This window comes from Anabrus simplex, chromosome 5 (genome assembly GCF_040414725.1).
Source record: "Anabrus simplex isolate iqAnaSimp1 chromosome 5, ASM4041472v1, whole genome shotgun sequence".
Classification (NCBI taxonomy): Eukaryota; Metazoa; Arthropoda; class Insecta; order Orthoptera; family Tettigoniidae; genus Anabrus; species Anabrus simplex.
In genome coordinates, this window is record NC_090269.1 from 429,959,372 (window position 1) to 429,981,188 (window position 21,817).

The following is a 21,817-nucleotide window of genomic DNA, read 5'->3' on the forward strand; positions in this document are numbered from 1 at the left end:
ACCCGAGAATAGGGATAGCCGGCTCAAGTCCAGCTTCGATCTTTCTTGTCTTCTAATGTTTCAACCCACCTATATTCTAAGTAAGGTGATTTGTAACGGCTCAAAAGTTGGGTAAAAACCGACAACATTGAGTAGGAATTGAAAGTTTAATTTTGCTCTGTAGTGTGATTAGCTGCATCCTCGGAGGCCCGAGTTCGATTTCCGGCACTGACACGAAATTTGAAAAGTGGTACGAGGACTAAAACGGGTCCACTAAACCTCAGGAAATACCTCAGCCAACCTCGAAGTGGCTTTCCTTGCTTTGCCGCTTCTTCTCCAGGCAAATACCGGGATGATTCCTAAGTCAGGGCCACGGCCGCTTTCTTCCCTCTTCCTTGCCTACCCCTTCCAATTTTCCCATCCCCCACTATTCAGTACCTGGGCGAGGTACTGCTCCTCCTCCCCGACCAAATGTCTCCCGCTGCAGGACACTGCCCTTGTGGCGGTAGAGATGGGATCCCTCGCTGAGTCTGAGAGAAAACCAACCCTGGAGCGCAAACGGATTAAACAATAAATATAATAAAAAGGAAAATACACATATGTTCAACTTCCTACCTGACATTTTTTCATTTTTGTACCCAACTTTTCAACCATTATAAATATTCTTACCTGGAATTTACGTAGAATAGAACATAACAAGGGAAAAGAGAGAAAAGTGGATGAAAGAAGGAAAGGAAACGATGTATGTATCGGGCTTTGAACCAGTGATACCATTGTAAAAATACACAGGCACTACCCACTGAGCCATGTTCTCATTTATCACAGTGTGTAATTTCAAAAAGTTTACTTGCCGGGACGCATACCCATACATGTTGCACCCTTTTCAACCATACGCGCCTCCCCCTCCCCCATAAAATTCACAAGTTTCTATATTTCAAAACACGTGTAGGGCACTATTTTAAACTCCGGTTTGGACTGTGTTCCAGTAAGTTTTTATTCTAAATCTCTGCAAGATGCCGGAACACTGTTTCGGTCCGTTCCGGCCGAAATTAAGATCTGGCTTATCACTTCGTTAACGTTTATGTAATATAACGCACGTGAAAATTGTCAAAGCCTATTTTCTCGAAACTGCCTGAAAATCTAGTCCAATGTCTTTGGGACATTTTTATTCGAGAAGTCACTTTCAACAAGGCTTACTATAAGTATAAATAACGCTAAGGTCTCCTTATGAGATATACGTAGTATAGGCTATGTATGTTCTGAGCCACTTCGTTAGCATTTTTGTGCTGAGTCACACCCGAGGCCATTGACCCCGGCCAAAGTCATTGACCCCATGACGTCCATGACCATGGGACCATGACGTCTCGAGCACGTGGACTTGTTTGTAAACAAAAGCACATGCATTTGACAGCTGTCATCTTGACAGGTCCTAACCTTACTTTTTGTGCACAAGTGAACGTGGTTTACCTCACTGCTGTCATGTTGCCAGGTCATAACCATGTGCACTTGTTTGGTGCTGATTTTGAGCAGGTGAACGTGGTTAACCGCAATGTTGCCATCTTGACAGGTCTTACTTTTTGGCCACGTGGGCTCGGAATTTGAACAAGTGAACGTGGCCAAACTGACAGCCGTCTTTTTGACAGGCCCTAACCTCGTTCACTTGTCTTGGCGTCGAATTTTCAACGACCCTAACCTCACTGCTGTCAACTTCACAGGTTCTAACCACGTGCACTTGTTTGGCACGGAATTTTTATCGATAACTAACCTCACTGCTATCATCTTAACAGGACTTAGCAATGTGCAGGCGCGGGATTTTTGTGAAAGTGAACGATCCTAACCTCACTGCTATCATTTTGACGGGACTTAGCCATGTGCGACACCATCTTGGAGGGGCGTAACCTCACAAGGTGCCCATCCTGGCACTATCTTTGATGGGCCTTAGGATCCAAGTTTTTATTGCAAGCTGTCCTTCTGGACATGCCGCTTCACCAACACCACCTTAGAGAGGATTAACCTCAGAGGAATATAGTGTTAAGGCTGGCTGCCTTTCTCGACATGCCCCTTCCCAACACCACCTTAGAGGCGGCGTAGGGTCTCTAGTTTTAAGGCTAGCTGCCCTTGTCGACATGTCTCTTCCCAACACCATCTTGGAGGGGTCTAAGGACGCTAGTTTTAAGGCTAGCTGTTCTTCTCGACATGCCACCATCTTAGTGTTGCCTAAGCTTGGAGGATTATAGTTTTAAGTATAGCTGCCCTTTTCGACATGCCCCTTTCCCCGACATCACCTTAGAGGGTATCCGACAGCGTGACGTTACGGTGGTCATCGCAATCCTCCTCCTCCTCCTCCTCCTCCTCCTCACAGTTACGGAGATCAACTCAATCCCTTCTCCTCCTCCACCTCACAGTTACGGAGGTCAGCTCACTCCCTCCTCCTCCTCATCCTCCTCCTCCTCCTCCTCCTCACAGTTTTACCATTATCGGACAGAAGCCCTCCTGCGCTAGATGGCTCTTCTTTTCAACTGTTTTGAAGGTAGCCTAACTACACCGTTGCTAAGGCTTAATGTCTGCATTCAACGCGTGACCTTCCCTCCTGAACAAGATAAAACATGTTGTTAATTAATCCTCTTACAGAGGACCGGAAAAATGCATTGTGCTGTGCCCCTCTACCAACATCAACAATGTTTTGTGTATTTAAGACATATATGTTCTGTTGTTATCTTACAGTAGCGATTTGAATAGTCAACATACATTCGCCATCGTGTTCTGAGCAGAAAAAATTACCTCGATTAGAAATATATGTTAGAAGGAGAGCCCGCGGTATCTTGTTGACAAAAATAGGAGAACTTGACACGCAGGCAGATGATGATTACATATAATAAAACTACCACCTCTCTCTCTCTCTCTCTCTCGCTCTCCTTATTTCGCGAATATAACATCAACTTTATAACCCGAACAGAATAAAAAAATCATAGATTCGTTCTCTGATCTCTCTGTTGAAATAAAGAGTCAAACACATGCAACATAAGAAATCTGTATTACAGATACCAATTCAAACTCTGTTTCAGTCACCGTTGCAGAATGAAAAATAAGGGATTCGAACCCTGTTCTCTCGGTTTATTGCCAGAATAAAAAATCTCGAATACGTGCAGCACATGGAATCGAACCTTGATCTATTTATTTAATAGTAGAATAAAACTATCAAACACGTAACTACTATAAAAATAAACGGACAGGATCGAATCTGCCAAGTTGTTGACAGATAACGTGTAGGTGACGGAATTTTGTCCCGCAGGAGTTCTTTAACGTGTTAGTAAATTTACCATAACAAGGTTGTTGTATTTGAGCACCTTTAAAATGATTCAGGGTCGAATCTGCCAAGCTGTAGTTAGATAACGTCGAGGTAATGGATTTTTTCCCGCAGGAGTTCTTTAACGTGTTAGTAAATCTACCGTCACAAGGCTGTTATATTTTTGCACAATCAAATACCATCAGACTGAGCCAGGGTCGAATCTGTTAAGTTCAGAAGGCCAGCGCTTTAACCGTCTAAGCCGCTCAGCCTGTCGAATGTAATTAGTGCGATATAAGACCAGTAAAACGTGAGTTACTTAACATTACACCGCACGAGTTACAGTGTTAAGGGCTTTTAGTGGATCTAGTTAGAGAAACTGGCAATCTACTATTCCAAGGAAATGCTGCGACTGTAAATGAACAGTGAAAATACGAAGCAAATGCTGTGGTAGGTGCACAACAATTATTATCCGACTCTTTCTATAGAATGCTCAACGTTGTTACCAAGCAAATGCTAGGACTGCATGAAGCAAATACTGGGGACTGACATTTCTTGGTAAACGAACGGTAATCATAACAAGAAAGATTCAGATTTTCAAAGCAAAACGCTTGCAAGTCAGAATAAGAAGGGTTATCTGACCGTAAAACAGGGTTCAGGATAGCGAAACTGTTACATTTTAGAAGATATGTGATGTTTTGTTTTAGTATAATTCTCTGTACTATATGGAATCGATACTCAACGTAAGGTAGAAACAGCGAAGTGATGTACTTGTTTGCATATGCTGAGTCAGAACATCCGGACGATGTAGCAGCGTGCAGGCAAACTTAGCGAGACTCGTTCACTTTATATGAACCTAGCACTGAGAATAGAGCTCTTCCTCCACTGTGTGCGCAAATCCACCTTAAAACATGATTAATTTCCCTTATATTTTTCATTGGTGAATAGAAAGCTAATGCAAGTTATGCAAATACTAAAAATGTGAATGACCGGGCGAGTTGGCCGTGCGCGTAGAGGCGCGCGGCTGTGAGCTTGCATCCGGGAGATAGTAGGTTCGAATCCCACTATCGGCAGCCCTGAAAATGGTTTTCCGTGGTTTCCCATTTTCACACCAGGCAAATGCTGGGGCTGTACCTTAATTAAGGCCACGGCCGCTTCCTTCCAACTCCTAGGCCTTTCCTATCCCATCGTCGCCATAAGACCTATCTGTGTCGGTGCGACGTAAAGCCCCTAGCAAAAAAATGTGAATGAAGTGCACGTGTGTGAATACAATATCTAAGATTTTCTACTGCGCACGGTGTTCGAAATATGTACGGGTGCGAGGAGCAGCTTAGTCTACAGTATTTTGATTGACGTCTACAAATTTTGTTTTCGATGCGTCTTTCAATTCCGTATTTCATAACTAGTGTTCGATCTTTGACGTTAGAGAGTGTGTCAAAATTATAAACGTCTGTGTCTGCGGATAACATAAAAAGAAGTGGCGTGGTGTGTTTGTAAACATGCATAGTCTGTTGATATCTTCCACATTTCATAATATCTCGTTATCTACTACACATCAGAGAGTTTCAGTATTCGATTCCTTGCGTGTATTTTTTTTAACGGAAACTGTGTGTTTGTGTCATGATTCATGTGTAAACAGCATACGAAATAAGGAGTAAGGTATTTTTATTCTACTATTAATCAAAGAGATCAGGTTTCGATTCCATGTGTTGCATGTATTTGAGTTTTTTTATCCTGACGCTGAACAGAGAGAACAGGGTTTGAATCCATGATTTTTTGTTCTGTTACGGTAACTAAATCAGAGATATAACTGTATACAGAGTTTTCTGGTGCGTGTGTTAGCGATATTTTCTTTTTAAATCTAACAATCAACAGAGAGATTCTTATCAAATCCATCACAGTAATAGAGAAAGAGAGAGAGGTTTTTTATTTTTACAGTAGTTATGTGTTTGGTATTTATATTCTACTATTAATGAGAGAGATCAGGGTTCGATTCCACGTGTTGCATGTATTAGAATTTGTATTCTGACGATAAACAGAGAGAACAGGTTTCGAATCCATGATTTCTTTATTCTGTTACGGTGACTAAGTCAGATTTCGAATCTATATCTGTAATACAGATTTTTTCTGTTGCATGTGTTTGAACAGAGAGATCAGAGTTCGAATCCATAATTTTTATTCTGTTTGCGTTATAAATTTAATGTTATATTCGCGAAATAAAGATAGAGAGACAGGTATTCTATGCCATCATCATCTGCCTGCGTGCCAATTTCTCTTGGTTTTTATCAACGAGATACCGCGTGCCCTCCTTCTAACATATATTTATAATCAAGATATTTTTCCTGTTCAGAACACGATGGGGAATGTATGTTGACTATTCAAACCTTTACTGTAAGATAACAACGGACTATGTATGTTCTAAACACACACACACAATTGTTGCTCTTGGTAGAGGAGCACAACACAATGCATTTTTCCGGTCCTCTGTAACAGGATTGATTAACAACATGTTTCATCTTATTCAGGAGGGGAGGTCACGGTTCGGATGGAGACATAAAGCCTTAGGGATGGTGTAGTTAGGCTACCTTCAAAAATAGTAGAGGGGAGGGCCATCTAGCACAGGAGGGCATCTGTCCGATAAAGGTAAAACTGTGAGGAGGAGGAGGGATTGAGCTGACCTCCGTAACTCTGAGGAGGAAGAGTGGGATTTAACTGTCCTCCGTAATGTCCCGCTGTCGGATACTCTCCGAGATGATGTCGGGGGATGGGGCATGTTGAGAAAGGCAGCTAGCCTTAAATATAGAATCCTTCTGCCCCTCTACGATGGTAACGGGAAGGGGCATGTCGAGAAGGGCAGCGAGCATTAACAAGTTGGATCCTTAGGCCCCTCAAAGATAGTGCCGGGATGGCACCTTGTGAGGTTACGTCCCTCCAAGATGGTGTCGCACATGGCTAAGTCCCGTCAAAATGATAGCAGTGAGGTTAGGATCGTTCACTTTCACAAAAATCCCGCGCCTGCACATTGCTAAGTCCTGTCAAGATGATAGCAGTGAGGTTAGTTATCGTTCAAAATTCCGTGCCAAACAAGTGCACGTGGTTAGGACCTGTCAAAAAGACGGCTGTCAGGTTAGCCACGTTTACCTTTTCAAATTCTGTGCCCCGCCTCGTTTTCCAGAAAATAAGGTCAGGACCTGTCAAGATGGCAACAATGAGGTTAGCCACGTTCTCGAGTTAAAATCCGCGGCAAACGAGTGCACGTGGTTAGGACCTGCGAAGTTGACAGCAGTGAGGTTAGGGTCGTTGAAAATTCGGCGCCAAGACAAGTGCACTAGGTTAGGGCCTGTCAAAAAGACGGCTGTCAGTATGGCCACGTTCACTTGTTCAGATTCCGAGCCCACGTGGCCAAAAAGTAAGACCTGTCAAGATGGCAACATTGTGGTTAGCCACGTTCAACTGTTCAAAATCCGCGCCAAACAAGTGCACGTGGTTAGAACCTGTCAGGGTGGCAGCTGTCATGCCAGCTGTTACTTATTCAAATTCCGCGCCCACGTGGTTAGGACCTGTCAAGATGGAAGCAGTGAGGTTAGTCACGTTCACTTGTTCACAAAAAGTAAGTTTAGGACCTGTCAAGACGGCAGCAGTGATGTTAGCATGCAGACGTGCTTAAAAAGTACTTCAGGTTCTGTCAAAAGCACGTGCTTTTGTTTACAAACAATTCCACGTGCTCCTGACGTCACAGTCACGTTGTCATGACGTTAATGACCTTGGCCGGGGTCAGTGACCTCGGATGCTGACTCAGCACAAAAAATGCTGACGAGGTGGCTCAGAACACACATAGCCTATACTACTGATATTTATTTTCGAGACAATACGTGTTTCAAGAGCAGGCATGAAAATGTACATGTCTACTAAGGTCACAGCTGAGATTGACCGGTATATTTTTAACACTGATGCTTTAGGTATAAACCCTGTGGCCATAACACATGATTATTACTGTAAGGGTGAATTTGAAAATTCGTGTGAATCTTGCTGTAAGAGAGATCAAACATGTCTCGCCATAGATGTGTCAACAAGTTAGCTACGTATTTTTAAGCATGTGTACATTGAGGTACCAGAGTTAATTTTGTTTGGTTTTTCGGAATATTGATATAAAAGCCATAATAGGCCTAAATGGTCGATGTTGCCGAGTGAGTTATCCGTGCGGTTATGGGCGCGCAGCCGTGAGCTTGCATTCGGGGGATAGTGGGTTCGAAACCCAGTGTCTGCAGCCCTGAAAATGGTTTTCCGTGGTTTACCATTTTCACAGCAGGCCAGTACTGGTGCTGGATCTTAATTAAGACCACAGCCGCTTGCTTCCCATTTCTAGGGCTTTCCTGTCCCATCGTCGCCATAAGACCTATCTGTATCGGTGCGACGTAAAGCAAATAGTAAAAAGTACAAATAAAAAAGTGGGTTGGAACCCCACTGTCGGAGGCCCCAAACAGAGTATGGTTCCAATGTATGGGACCCTCACCTGTATTATTTGGTTCAAGAACTGGAATAAATCCAAAGGAAAGCTGCTTGATTTATTCTGGGTGATATGCGGTAAAAGAGTAGCGTTACAAAAATGTTGCAAAGTTTGGGCTGGGAAAACTTGGGAGATAAGAGATGAGCTGCTCGACTAAGTGGTATGTTCCGAGCTGTCACTGGAGTGATGGCGTGGAATGACATTAGTAGACGAATAAATTTGAGTGGTGTCTTTAAAAGTAGGAAGGATTCACAATGTGAAGATGAAGTTGGAACTCAAGGTGGCAGATTGGGGCAAATACACGTTTTATAGGAAAGAGAGTTAGGGATTGGGATAATTTACCAAGAGAGATGTTCAATAAATTTCCAGTTTAGAAAAGTCTAGGAAAACAACAGATGGGAAATCTGTCACCTGGGCGACTGACCTAAGTGCATATCAGAAGTGATTTGATTGATTGATGGACTGAAGGTGGTAATGCATGGTTTACCATTTTCACACCGGGCAAATGTACCTTAATTAAGACCACGGCTGCTTCCTTTCCTCTCCTAGCCCTTTTCTATCCTATCGTCCCCATAAGACCTATCTCTGTCGGTGCGACGTAAAGCAGCTTGTAATATTATTATATTTTTGATGAGTTTTTCATTATTTTCTTTCCAATATTCTTATTTTGGCTATGATTTAACATTAATGTATTGAAGCAGTGGAGTGATGAATGATGGCGGTAACCGCAAACTTCCGGCTTCAGCACTAGGTGTTCATTGCCAGTCTGTTTACTACAATATCTGTGGAATTTTTAAATACAGATAATGTTAAGAACAGAACAGTCATTTGGGGTAACTTTTTGCCATTTTTTCATTTTTCTTAATATGAGCAGGATTCATTGGTACCGTATATTTTGATGTTTATTATGTTTCCATACAAGTTGCCTCATACATTCTAAAGATTTTAATACTATATTTAAGCCGATTTAAAAATCTCTGATTTTGTGGTGATACAATGTTACACCCCAGATTTGGGTAAGATTGTACCACTGTACGTGTCAATCAATTAATATGCATTTTAATATTTAATCGTTTAAAGGAAGGGTGCAAGGATGAGTGCAAAATATTACTATGACTACACTTTTTTATCAATTGTATTTTTCTTTAAAATAACTGTTGAGTTCGTACACAATCAAAAATTTAAATTTTGAACAATGGACTAAATAGCACAAAATTTGTTCATGAAATAAAATACTAAAACGTTGTTTTAAGATACAACAATATATGAAAGAAAATATCTTTTACTTTAGTTTACATACGGACGTAATTATGTATAGCCATTCCGCTGTGGTGATGTTATACACAGTACATTAGTAGACTATACACTTTTACACCGCCATTTACAACTGATAATTTAAAGGATTTTTGTTCACTTAACTGCTGTATAGAATGTATTATTAAGAAAATTCTGAATCTGAATGCAATGGACAGTCCTTAATTTCATATACATCTCTTCTACTAGCTTGTTTTTACATTTGACTCATCTATCTTTTTAACCATATCGTGTTTCACATACCAAATTTCAACCTTTTTCTGGCCAAATCCTATGTTTTCCTTTCTTTACCGTGCAGTCGATCTTATAGTTGATATCTAGAGCATTTTGTGCAATCCCCGTCACTATTCCTCATATGCAACAATTACAAAGTCGTCAATGCAAAAACCTGCACTTAGTCCATCTACATTACAAATGCGGCTTCTCTCTGATGATCTCTCACAACTGTTGATGCTTGAGGACTGCAATGAACTACCGCCGACTCCTCTGTATTTTCACGCGCTGCATGTGGTTGAGTTGACCGAAATCTATTGAGCCTCCTTACACCTCCCTGAGTTCTGAATTCTTCTGGTGTGAGTGCTGAATCAGAACACTGATGTGCATTCGTCCCTTTGGGTGAAATATTTTCACCTGGTAGAATTCACGCATCTCCTCTACTGCGATGCTTCTTCCAGGTTCAACAGAGATCCTTAACCTTGTAACTGACTTTGTAGAAAGGTCAGCTGTTCTGGCATCATCTAAACATTTTATAAATTCTTCATTAACCTTTCGCTTCAATGGAGATCCTATTGCATATACTGGCAGAGAGTTCAGTACGTTTTGACATTTTAATTGATGTAGGCCACATTTTTCAAATAATTTCTTTAGATTTTCTGCAGCTGTCTTTTCACCAAAGAGGAGAGTTTTTTAATTCAGTCTTGTCAGCATCACTTCTCTTTCTCGAATTCAAAAGAACACTTCTCCAATTCATTTGAAGTGCTGAAAAGTACGCTAGATCTAATGGCTGAAGAAGATGTGTTACATTTGGTGGCAAGCAAATGAAACTGATACTAAAAACATTAAGTTCTATAGGCTTTTTTGAATCCTGAAATTACCAGCATTTTCCCCCCAGTGTAGCAGTGGGCTCATCAGTTGGATTGCTACACGTTTCCAAGACACTGACGCAAGTGCGCCGCTGTGACACCACTGTAAGACCATCTAGGACAATGCAGTGACGGTGCACTAAGAAAAGCATGTGCCTCCACTTGTATAAATGCCTGCCTTTGGCCTTTATATCAAAAATAAGGTTCTTGGAAGTAAACCATAATTTAAAGTGGAGGCACATCCTTTTCTTAGTGCACCGTCACTGCATTGTCCTACATAAGATGCTTGCAGTGGTGTCTCAATGGCGCACTGGACGCCAGCGTCTTGGAAATGTGTAGCAATCCAAATGATGAGCCCACTGCTACACTGGGGCGAAACGCTGGTAATTTCACAATTAAAGAAGCCTAAAGAACTTAATGTTTTTAACATTTGCAATCTATATTATGGTTTCCTTCTACGAACCTTGTTTTTGAAACTGACATTGTTTTCTGCACATGGTTTCAATGTTTTAATTGAAATGTGAGATGCTAAATTGACAGCAATTAAAAGTTTTCTCCCAGTCAGTTTCTTTGCAATCGGAAGGAAGTGTCTTTCGAACCAGTCATCAAATACTGCTTGCTCCATCCATCCACTTTTTAATGTAATAACTTTTGTTCTTGCCGGGGCATTCAAAAGTCAATCACTGAACTGTTGTCCTTTAAATACGACATAAAAAGGTAAAAAATGACCATGAGCACTTCCAGAGAATATCACTGTGTAACATCTTTTAGAAACATTATGTCTACAGGTACGGCGATACAAATTTCGTGGAGTGTCATGAAAAACGGTCTCATCAAAATTAAAAACGTGTCTTGGTGTTAGGTTCGTGCTTTCTTTTGTATAATTTTCGAAGAAGTTCCTAACACTGGATTCATTAACAGCAGCCCTTTTCGAGAAATATTATTTGCAAATGTTTCCTTCACGTTTTGCTTATGTCTGTAAAGAAATGTTTTCCCCCATTCCCATTCTTGTATATTATCAGGAAAACAGTGAACCTTACTCTTACCACTGTCCAAATAGTCTTTAACGATACAGTGCAAGTCAAAGAGTGAGATCGGCATACCTAACTCACTCAGAGCAAGACAGTGTTCAACAAACATGGTTCCCTCCCTCTTCCGAATAAACCCTAAGGTCATCCAATTTATCCAGCATGTCTACTTGATAACTTATTGATTATTGTCTGCCTAGGTATTCCATACTGACGTGCAGCCTCACGTTGTTCTGTGCTGTCACTCTTGATTGCGTCTAAATCTTCTTCTAAAGTCTCTTCAGATTATCGAGTGCTGGTTCCATATCTCCTTGTACCATGTGTCACAACTTTGTTTCTAACCATCCGTAAAGAGAGAGAAAGTTAATTACATGGATATTATTAGCACAATTTAGTACTGAGGTGACTTCATTTTAAACTACATTGTGTTCATTTTAATTTATTACCTTTAATTTTAAAAGCACACGAACATTCTTCAAGTAAATTCAATAGGCATCATCTGTCGGTGGATTCCACAAAATAAGTATCATGTGGCGGGAAAAGTGCTCCAAGGAGAATATGAAGCTGGGTTAGTGTTTTAGGCAAAGACATTGCATTAATGAATTTTCAAATTTAATTAAAATATGAAATGAAATTTTGGTATTAAGTGGAACAAAGTAATCCCGACTGATTTCACTCGTACAATGATAGCCTGAAAATGGTGAAAATCAGCAGGCACCACGTTTTTTGTCTATTACCTCACTACAAAAAGTCAATACGTTATTTTCATGAACCTTAACGGAAAGAATAATGTATACGCGTCTTATTTAGGCATAAGCTTAATAATCAAGTTTGAATAATTATACTAAAATTTCATGGTAATGCAGCTCTTCAGTTGTATGTCTTTTGTAGAGATCTCATTCAAGAAGATATATTCTCATTGACCAAGGTGAAAAACCAGAGTAGAATGATGAGAAATACTCCAGAGGGACTGTTAACTTATAAAACAGTTTTGAGTTCAAGGAAAACTATATATCTATATATCTATATATAAAAAATAAAAGTTTTGTCTGTACATTGCTCAGAATTTGAAAAGAATGGTATTTCTGTATCGGTCATGTCTATAGTAACAAGGAAATGCACTTTACTTTTCCGTAACTTCTGTCTGTCTGTCTGTCTGTCTGTCTGTCTGTATGTATGTACGTATGTACGTATGTACAAGCATCACGAGAAAACGGCTGAAGATAATTTAATGAAAATCGGTATGTGAAGTCGGAGGATGAGCCACTACAATCTAGGTTATAAATAATTTTACTCACGCTGAGTGAAATGGTAGTTTAGGGGAAAGCCTAAAATCTAATTCTCAAATATTTATATTATTAATGGTCCTATCGATAAATACTACATAACTAAACTTATATAAAATTAAATTTCCGATCATTTATGTCATACATTGTTACCGTACAGGCTTTGATAATACAGATATTCATGAATTCGTATTTTTGTTGCCAAGTCCATATCAACTCCGAGCCACGGGAAAATGGGTTAAGAAAATTTAATGAAAGTCGGTATAGAGAGTCGGGGAATAAGAAACTACAGTCTAAGTTATAAACAACTGTATTCACCCTGAATGAATTACCGGAATTGTAGTTTAGGGGAAGGCGCCTAAAATGTAATTTTTAAATACCTACAGTATGTTATTGGTGTTATCGAAAAGTACTACGTAACAAAAGTTATAGAGAATAAAATTTCCGACCATTTATGTTTTAATCAGTTTTACCGTACCAACTACGATAAGAGTGGTATTTCACAGTCGGAAGGAAACCATATACATGTGAAGGCCTACAATATTGAAAGCTCATAACATTGGTCAACAATAACATTACATCGACCATTGTTTGTTGTGATGTTCTTTGTTTCTTTTGCTGCCGATCAATTCAGATAGATGGGATTATTGCTGCGTACCGAGTATAACAGCCTGACTGAATATTGGCGGGAAATAGCTGGGGAGTTAAAAAACTTTCTTCTCTAGCATGCCATTCATCTAGTTCATACATTTTCTGAAACTACCGGTACGTATCAGACTGGTTTATCATAGTATTCCAGCTATTCAATCCCTACTCTGACACGCTGTTTTAAATGAGCAGTGTACACACGTAAGGCAGATGCTCACTTAATAGTAGTAGTAGTAGTAGTAGTAGTAGTAGTAGTAGTAGTATGACCTGTTCTAGAATGAAAATTTATGCCTATTCCAAATTATAGCACCACAATTCACTAAATAACTCAAAATTCAACAATGAAAAAAGCGCCGTTTCTTAAGAAAAACTTCTTCCTCTTCACTTTTATTAAATTCTATATTCATGTTATTCCAAATTAACAGTGAAGAGGGCCGGGCAAGTTGGCCGTGCGGTTAGGGGCCCGCAGCTGTGAGCTTGCATCTGCGAGATAGTGGTTTCGAATCCCACTCTCGGCAGCCCTGAAGATGGTTTTCCGTGGTTTCTCATTTTCACACCATAGGGCTGTACCTTAAGGCCACGGCCGCTGCCTTCCCACTCCTAGCCCTTTCCTATCCCATCGTCGCCATATGATCTGTCTGTGTCGGTGCGACGTAAAGCCACTAGCAAAAATAAAGAAAGCAGTGATGAGGGGTTTCTCCTCTGGCTTGGAGAAATAATTGCCTCCAAGTCAGATAGATTTTCTGCCGCCTGTGTAGTGAACTGAGATTTTCAGGCTCATCGGGTGCTCGTAGGAAACAGATTAGTAAAAGGGAATAGTTTTTACACTGGGAGTCTCCACTATTCGACACCCCTACCCGGCCGAAATAACACGAAGGGTGTTCACGGATCACGGCTGTCTGCGGCTTGGTCATTCCAGCTCTGGAACTTTGGACTGTTAGATCGGCAGCGTAGTACGGCTCGTTTAAAGTGATAAAATGTGTGATTTTTCATTTGATCGAGTATTTGATATGAAAGCATTGCTTTTAATCGCGCCATTCCTACTGACGTCATTGTAATGACCTATGTTCATTTCAGTTGGGAACACTACTATGACAGTCTTTCTGAGGATGTAAAAAGGCAGGTGGAGAGTGAGTGTCTGCCATTAGAATGGATACTCACCAACCTGATTGTCACTGATAGTAGGCAAGGGGGCCTACCATTACAAAGAAAATTCCCTAAACCAGTCTTCACATGATAAAAGACGTTTGGTAACTTCCCTATCACGTTTCTAGTGTAACATTAAGTGCTATGCAATTTAATACAATCTTGCTCACAACGTGTATACTACCTAACCTAGAATTCTGTACACAATGTAGAATTCCGTAACGAAGCACGGGTATATCAGCTAGTTGTATATAAGTTGGATTTAGTGAGAAACATTGGATAGGCTGTGGCAATTTTATGACTCAAACAGATAATACAGTACATTTTTCTGGTACTGAGGATATGAGTCGTAATGGTGTCGCTGTAATCATTCCAAAGAATCTTAACAATGCTGTTATGGGTAATGAGCCCATCTGTGATAGAACAATCTGTATTGAGATGAAATGTTCTCCTTGTAATATCAACATCATTCAGGTTTACGCCCCCTCTTCAGTTTCACTAGAAGAAGAAATAGAAGAATTTTATGACCATCTGGAATATACCATCAGTAGGATATCTAAAAAGGGAACATTAGTCATCCAAGGAGATTTTAACGCGAAGATAGACACATGAGACCTATGGTTGGACTGTACGTTCTGGAGGTGAGAAATGAACACGGAAAGAGTTTATTAGAATTTTTGTGTGAATAATAAGTTATCTATCTGTAACACCTTCTTTCAATATCAGCCTGGGCGTCGCTGCACGTGGATTAATCCTGGGGATAAGGTAAGGAATCAAATTGATTTCATTTTGGTGAGGCAACGTTGGCAGACTTCAATCCTGGATTGTAAGACCTACCCTGGAGCAGACTGTGGTAGGTAGTGATCATATACTACTGTCTACGAAAATGTGGATAAAATTGAAATCATTGAAGAAGTTGAGAGTAAAACAGTTGCGCATTACTGACAAACATATTCTCTATGAGTTTGGTGAAATAATAAGAACAAAATTCCAGCAAGTAGAGGAGGAAAGAGCTTCTTCTTAAACATGGGTCACGATGAAGGAAATCATCTATTCATCCCTTCCCGAACAACTTCCTAATATCCCTGAAGCAAAACATACCTCGATTTCAACTGAAAAAAGGAGCACATTGAAGAAACGTGGTACCCTATACAAACTGCGGAAGATGAGGAAATATATAAAGAACTTCGCCGAAAATACAGCGTAATTGTAGAATTTACAAGACACAGTTTCTAACCAATATCTGTGATAAAATAGATCACCATCACAAGCTAAATGAAACACGTGACCTTTACAAGAAGATAAATAGCATCACCCGAGAGTTCAAACCACTTACAAGGGTGATTGAAGACGCACAGGGAAATGTAATTGGTGACAAGAAAGAAGCAATATCCAGGTGGAAACAACACTGCGAAACCTTATACTGCAAACGTAATAGCATAAGAGAAGATAACAATTTGCATGGAATGTGACATAGAGCCTGCTTATCCTATTTTTAGTGAAACTGAGAACGCCATCAAACATTTGAAAAATAACAAAGCCCCAGGTATAGATGGTATTAGTGGAGAAATGCTGAAAGTAATGGGAGAAGAAGGCCTCCATGCTTTACATTCAGTATGTAATAAAGTGTGGAAAACTGGGGAATGGCCTAAAGACTGGACTACATCTGTTCTCATCCCCTTCTCAAAAGAGGGTCAGTTAGGGAATGTTCTAATTACCGCACCATAGCATTGCCATTAATATCACATGCTATTAAAGTCCTGCTGTACATAATGAATCAACGACTAAAAACTTTCTTGCAATCTCAAATTTCTGCTGAACAAGCAGGTTTTATGGCAGTTAAAGGTACACGAGAGTCAATGACAAACATGAGGCAGATAACTGAAAAATTCCGCGAGTTTTCTGTCCCTGCCTATATTTGTTTCCTCGATTATAACAAGGCCTTCGATTGTGTCAAGTGGGACAAGTTGTGGGAAGTGCTCAATGAATGTGGAGTCCCAAAACACTTAACGTCGTTATAATGCAACCGTAAGTGTGGATGGTGAATGCTCAGAATTTTTGAATGTGACGAATGGAGTCAGGCAAGGTTGCATATTGTCACCCCAATTCTACAACATCTACACAGAGTAGTAATGAGAAGAGCACTGGATGGCTGGGATTGTGGAATTTCAATCGGTGGTAGGAAAATCAACAATTTATACTTCGCTGATGATACTACTCACATTGCAGGAAGTGGACAAGAACTTGATGTATTGCTCTTTAGAGTGACAATCACTAGTTCGGATTTTGGTCTAGAAATTAACATGAAAAAGACCAAACTAATGGTTATCAACCGACAATGTCAAATCCCAGTCCAAATAAGAGGATGCCTGAAAGATCTGGAGTTGGTGAATGATTGTGTATTGGGCTCCATAATCAGTTACACGGGAAATTGTGATAAAGAAATAAAACGACGGATTGTCCTAGGTCGTGCCGCAATGGTTAAACTTACAAAGATCTGGCAAAACCGGGCATTATCCAAAACAGTGAAAATACGATTGGTGGAATCACTGGTATTTTCTGTTTTCCTGTACGGTTGTGAGACCTGGACTGTGAAGGCTAGTGACAAGAACCAAATAGATGCTTTTTGAGATGTGGTGTTGGTGAGAATGCTCCGTATACCATGGACAGAAAGAAGAACAAATGTATTGTATTGTATTGTATTGTATTTTATTTCGTCCAACTGATCATACAGTGATATGGGACACGTCAATAATCATATTTACAGTAACAAAGGATAAAACAGTAATATACATGCCATGATAAATAAAGAGAAATATACAATGTGGTAAAGAGGCACAGATTTAAAAAAATAAAACAAAAGTGATACATAAGTTAATTTTCAAGAGCTAAGTATTCTTCAATAGAATAAAAACAATGGTTAGAAACAAATTTGAATAATTCTTTCTTAAATTTTGAACATGGTTTTATCTGCTTAATGCAGTCTGGTAATTTATTAAATAAATGTACTCCTGCATAACTCAAACTTGATTCATATAGCTTAGTTTTGTGTGGTTCTATGTGCAGACTGTGTTTATTTCTAGTATTATACCTATGTACATCAGAATTTATGGTGTAGCTGTTTACATTCTCCTTCATATATACAAGTGTATGGAAGATATAAAGGCTAGGCAATGGTAAAATAAAATAAAGTTTAAAGTATTTCTTGCAGCTTGTCCTCCTGCCGACACCGGCCATTCCTCTAATTATTTTCTTTTGTAACTTAAAGATGACTTTGCTATATCGTGAATTCCCCCAGTAAATGATTCCATAGGTTAGTATGGGATGGACATATGCAAAATACATAATTTGGCAAGCCTTTAAATTAAAACTATTTTTCAAAGACATTATCATGAAATAAATTCTACTAAGCTTTTTCCCTATAAACTCTGTATGTTTATCCCAGGTTAATGATTCATCCATCCACAAGCCAAGAAACTTTGTTGATGATGAGTACTCAATTATGGTCTCTCCAAATGATATTGGACTAACTTCCATATTTAAATTAATCTTATGGTGAAATCTAATCACAGAAGTTTTCTGTTTACTTAAAATTAATTTATTATCCTCAAGCCAGCTCAGGATATTACTCACTATATTGCCTGCCTTCAATTCTAACCCTTCAGAACTTTCATCAGCTACAAAGACAGTAATATCATCTGCAAACAAAGTTAATTGCACTCCTTGAATATCATCAACAATTTGGACGATATCATTAATAAATACTAAAAATAATAATGGTCCTAAAACTGACCCCTGTGGAACACCATGATCTATGTTTCTGGCACAGGAATACACATTCTTAATTACATTTTTGCTCAAATCAGTACCGGTATATGATATTTCAACAATCTGCCTTCTATCCCCTAAAAATGATTTGCCTCCATTATAGAAAAACTGAGCATCACAAAACGTTTATCTTCCCGCGTTGGATAAAGTTAGGTACCTCCAGTTCCTGGAACACATTTTGAGGAGAGAAGGAGACAATTTAGAAAAGACCATTATGCAGGGCAAAATTGAAGGCACCAGACCAAGAGGCAGAACAACAAGAAGATGGTAAGAAGATCACTGGTCTACCTCTTTGCAACACGGTATCCCAAGAAGAGCTGAAGACCGTTCAGGATGGAAAAATCTCGTTAAGGATGCATTTAATAATGAAGTGAAGAAATGAGGTCACGACGCTCAGCAATGAGTAAACCGACTGATGATGATGAATTTGTAGAAGTCAAATGAAGATTTGTTAGGTACAAATTTAACCTGACTGGTGCAAAGTTACCCCAACTGACTGAATTTGCTACACCTACCTACCTACACATGCTTTTGCTGGCAGGACCTAGTGTTTAAAGTGCACTATGTCTTCTGGTATAAGCTAGAGCAGCAATTTTGTTACTTTCATAGATCTGTCTCTGTCTTATCCTTGGCTTTGACAGTATGAAAGTGACTGAGGTATGAGTGATGCTAGTAATGCCAATCCTTATGCAGCCAGTCCCTGCTATGAATGGTGTGAAAATGTTGCTCATAGGGTCGGCTGGTGTATGCATTTCAGTTGGCTTGACAGACTAATATGTAACAGCAACTCTGGCTCGGTGAGGAAAGCAACGGGAAACTACCTCACTCCTCATTTCCCTAGTACGCTTCTTCAGTGATGCCTACGCCGTCTATGACAGCTGATGGCTGAGCTGTTGAGGATCTCACCAGCGGAATCGCTGACGGACTAAACATACATACATACATACATACATACATACATACATACATACATACATACATACATACATACATACATACATATATACATACATACATACATACATACATACATACATACATACTATGACCTTTCAATGACCTGTAGCAATATGTCGGCCGGTCATTGAAAGTCATAAGTGAAATGAAATGTATATCAATGACTTGGAAAAAGGTGTAACGTGTCAATGTGCGGCTTACGCGCATATTTATAAAAGAACCGATACAACTCGTAAGTGTAGAATAGACATAATGGATGAGAGCCGGTGGATCGAACTCAAGACCCCGTGGTATATGTCGAATTACGTCAAGATCAGCTTTATCTACAAGCAAGAGCTCAGTACAATGTCAGCATCAGCTGAGAAGAATGTGGCTAGACATGATATCTAGTTTGAAGTTGTAAAGGGGGCCATGGATTAGCATGAAACTTCATATGGCAAATCATCTAATGGGCCCGTGCTGACGTGTTTCATAGTAAGAAGAAGAACAATAGTGTGTGTTTTCCTTTAGCAACTTCTATGATGAAGGTTAGAGTTGTTATTCAGTTCCTCAAATGTCAAAAACACATGTATAGCTAGCATAGGATTTCTCTGCTTATGGAAAGCAACTTATTATTATTGTAAATAATAATGGAAGGAGTTCGTGTTTTACTTACTGATTACTGTATGAAGGGAGATAATTGAAGCAAGCTGAAAGATCTGGTTCTGTAATTGATAAACATAAAGAATAAGCCCAGATATAAGTTATATAATAGCCAAAATCATTTGCAAACCTCGAATTATATGTTTCCTCAGGCCAGTATCAAACTGGAATAGTGAAGATACAATTAGTGTGAAATTGTATTCCTAATTATATTGTACAAGTTTCAGGTGGCGGCCGGAGATGTTAAATCACTATCTGACCAGGGAATGTAAATGAACAACATGAAGTGCTAAACCAATATAGTGCCCTGGCGGACTCAGGCCTCTGCCGGAATGGACGGAATTACAAAAATGATGATTAAACCGCTGCGGAATTACCATGAAGAAGCCAGATAAGTTATTGTACTTGTCTATCTTTTGCTTTCCTAGAATGCTTTAGTAGCGTTAGTCCTTTTGTCAATGTCACGTAGGTGACAAGGGGGTGTTAACTTGAACGATCTAACAGATTTTCGGTTGTATTTGTCGGGTTGCGATTGATCATACGTGGGTAAATATTGTATGCCGTCAATTACCGTGGATGAGACGTTTTACTGCGTTGTGTCCGTATTATTTATCGCTGTGAAACAAAAATAATATCATTTACTACAGGTAAGTTGCAGTGTGACAGTGTGTGTGAAATATTGGTGCGTGATCTTGGTATAATTCCATGATATGATATGGATGTTCATTAAGGTGTATTAGGTAATATTCATGTATAATGTTAATAAGACTCTTCCTTAATATTGCTTGTGCAGTTAGGATGTGATGATTTTGTGCGGTATACAATGAGATGACGAGCGTAGGGTCGTCATAAAGCGTGGCGGACACGAGATAATTTAGGTTGATTTTTATGGTTTGCGTGTCGAATTATATTGAGTTTCGAGACGTGTTAAGTTGTTAATGGTGTTGTTAATAGAATTTCCGCCGCATATTTTGTGAGATGATTGAACAAGCTAGTCCAGCGTTAGGCATTGGTATTGAAGAGAGTCATCAAGTACATGAATTAATAAATTTAGATTCGTAGTTGCAAGTAATGAAATGTTGGAATATGCGCACGATTAGGGTCTTAAAATGCAATTCAGTGATAGTTATGTTTAAGATCAGAGTCACCTATTGCGATCGATGTACCTGTAGTAGATGCTTATAGTAGATTCATGCTGTAGTAGCATTTCAGCTGACGGTGAAGGCAGACCTCGACGCAGTCCAGACGGCACCAACTTATATTTTCATGCCAGTAGATAAAGATTCATTTCAGGTGCAGCCCAGCAGCTCGATGGGTGGAAACGACGTGCATTTTACTCATTTATGTGTATTGTGTTGCCATGTGTGATCATTTATAAATGCTGAAATCTGTTGGGGGGGTTCAAGTTAACCGATATTTAGTTAGTCAGATAGGAACAATGATAACTATGAAAGGCAAGGCGGAGTAGACAGGTACAATTAACATTTGCGACGGCGAGTGAATGACATAATATGACCCGATAGACTTTGGTATATCCATAAGATTCTACATTTCTGTGAATTTGTGTTAAATAATTATTTCCGGTTTATGATGGACAATGCAAGATGGGCTCGGTCCTTATTTAATGTTAATGAATGCATATGATTTATTTTACGTTGTTCATTTCAGTTGTTCATATTCAATCAATTGATTTTTTTTATTAAAATGTGATCCTTCCAATTTCTGTTGCAATTTATTTGAAAACTTTGCCTTAGTGTAGAATTTACATTTTATGATTGGCAGTATCTATAGCTCAGTCGTCGTTATCTGAATGTGACCGAATACTCTTCGAAGGGCCATGCCCTGAGTGGAGTATCATGCGAACCTTCTGAATACTAGTCGGCAAATAATTTGATAGTTCATGGTTATCTACAAACCACGGCGTCCACGAACGGTCACATAGTGAATTAGTGTTTTTGGTCGCCCACCGTTGGGCTGAGTATTGACGAGTGAGCAGGTTAATATATTATATTTTGATTGTCAATCGCGAGGCATTGAACGAAAATAATGATGTATTTTGTCCGCTCGATGATGATGCGTATAGTAGGCAACGGAGCGATGATGGTAAAGACTTA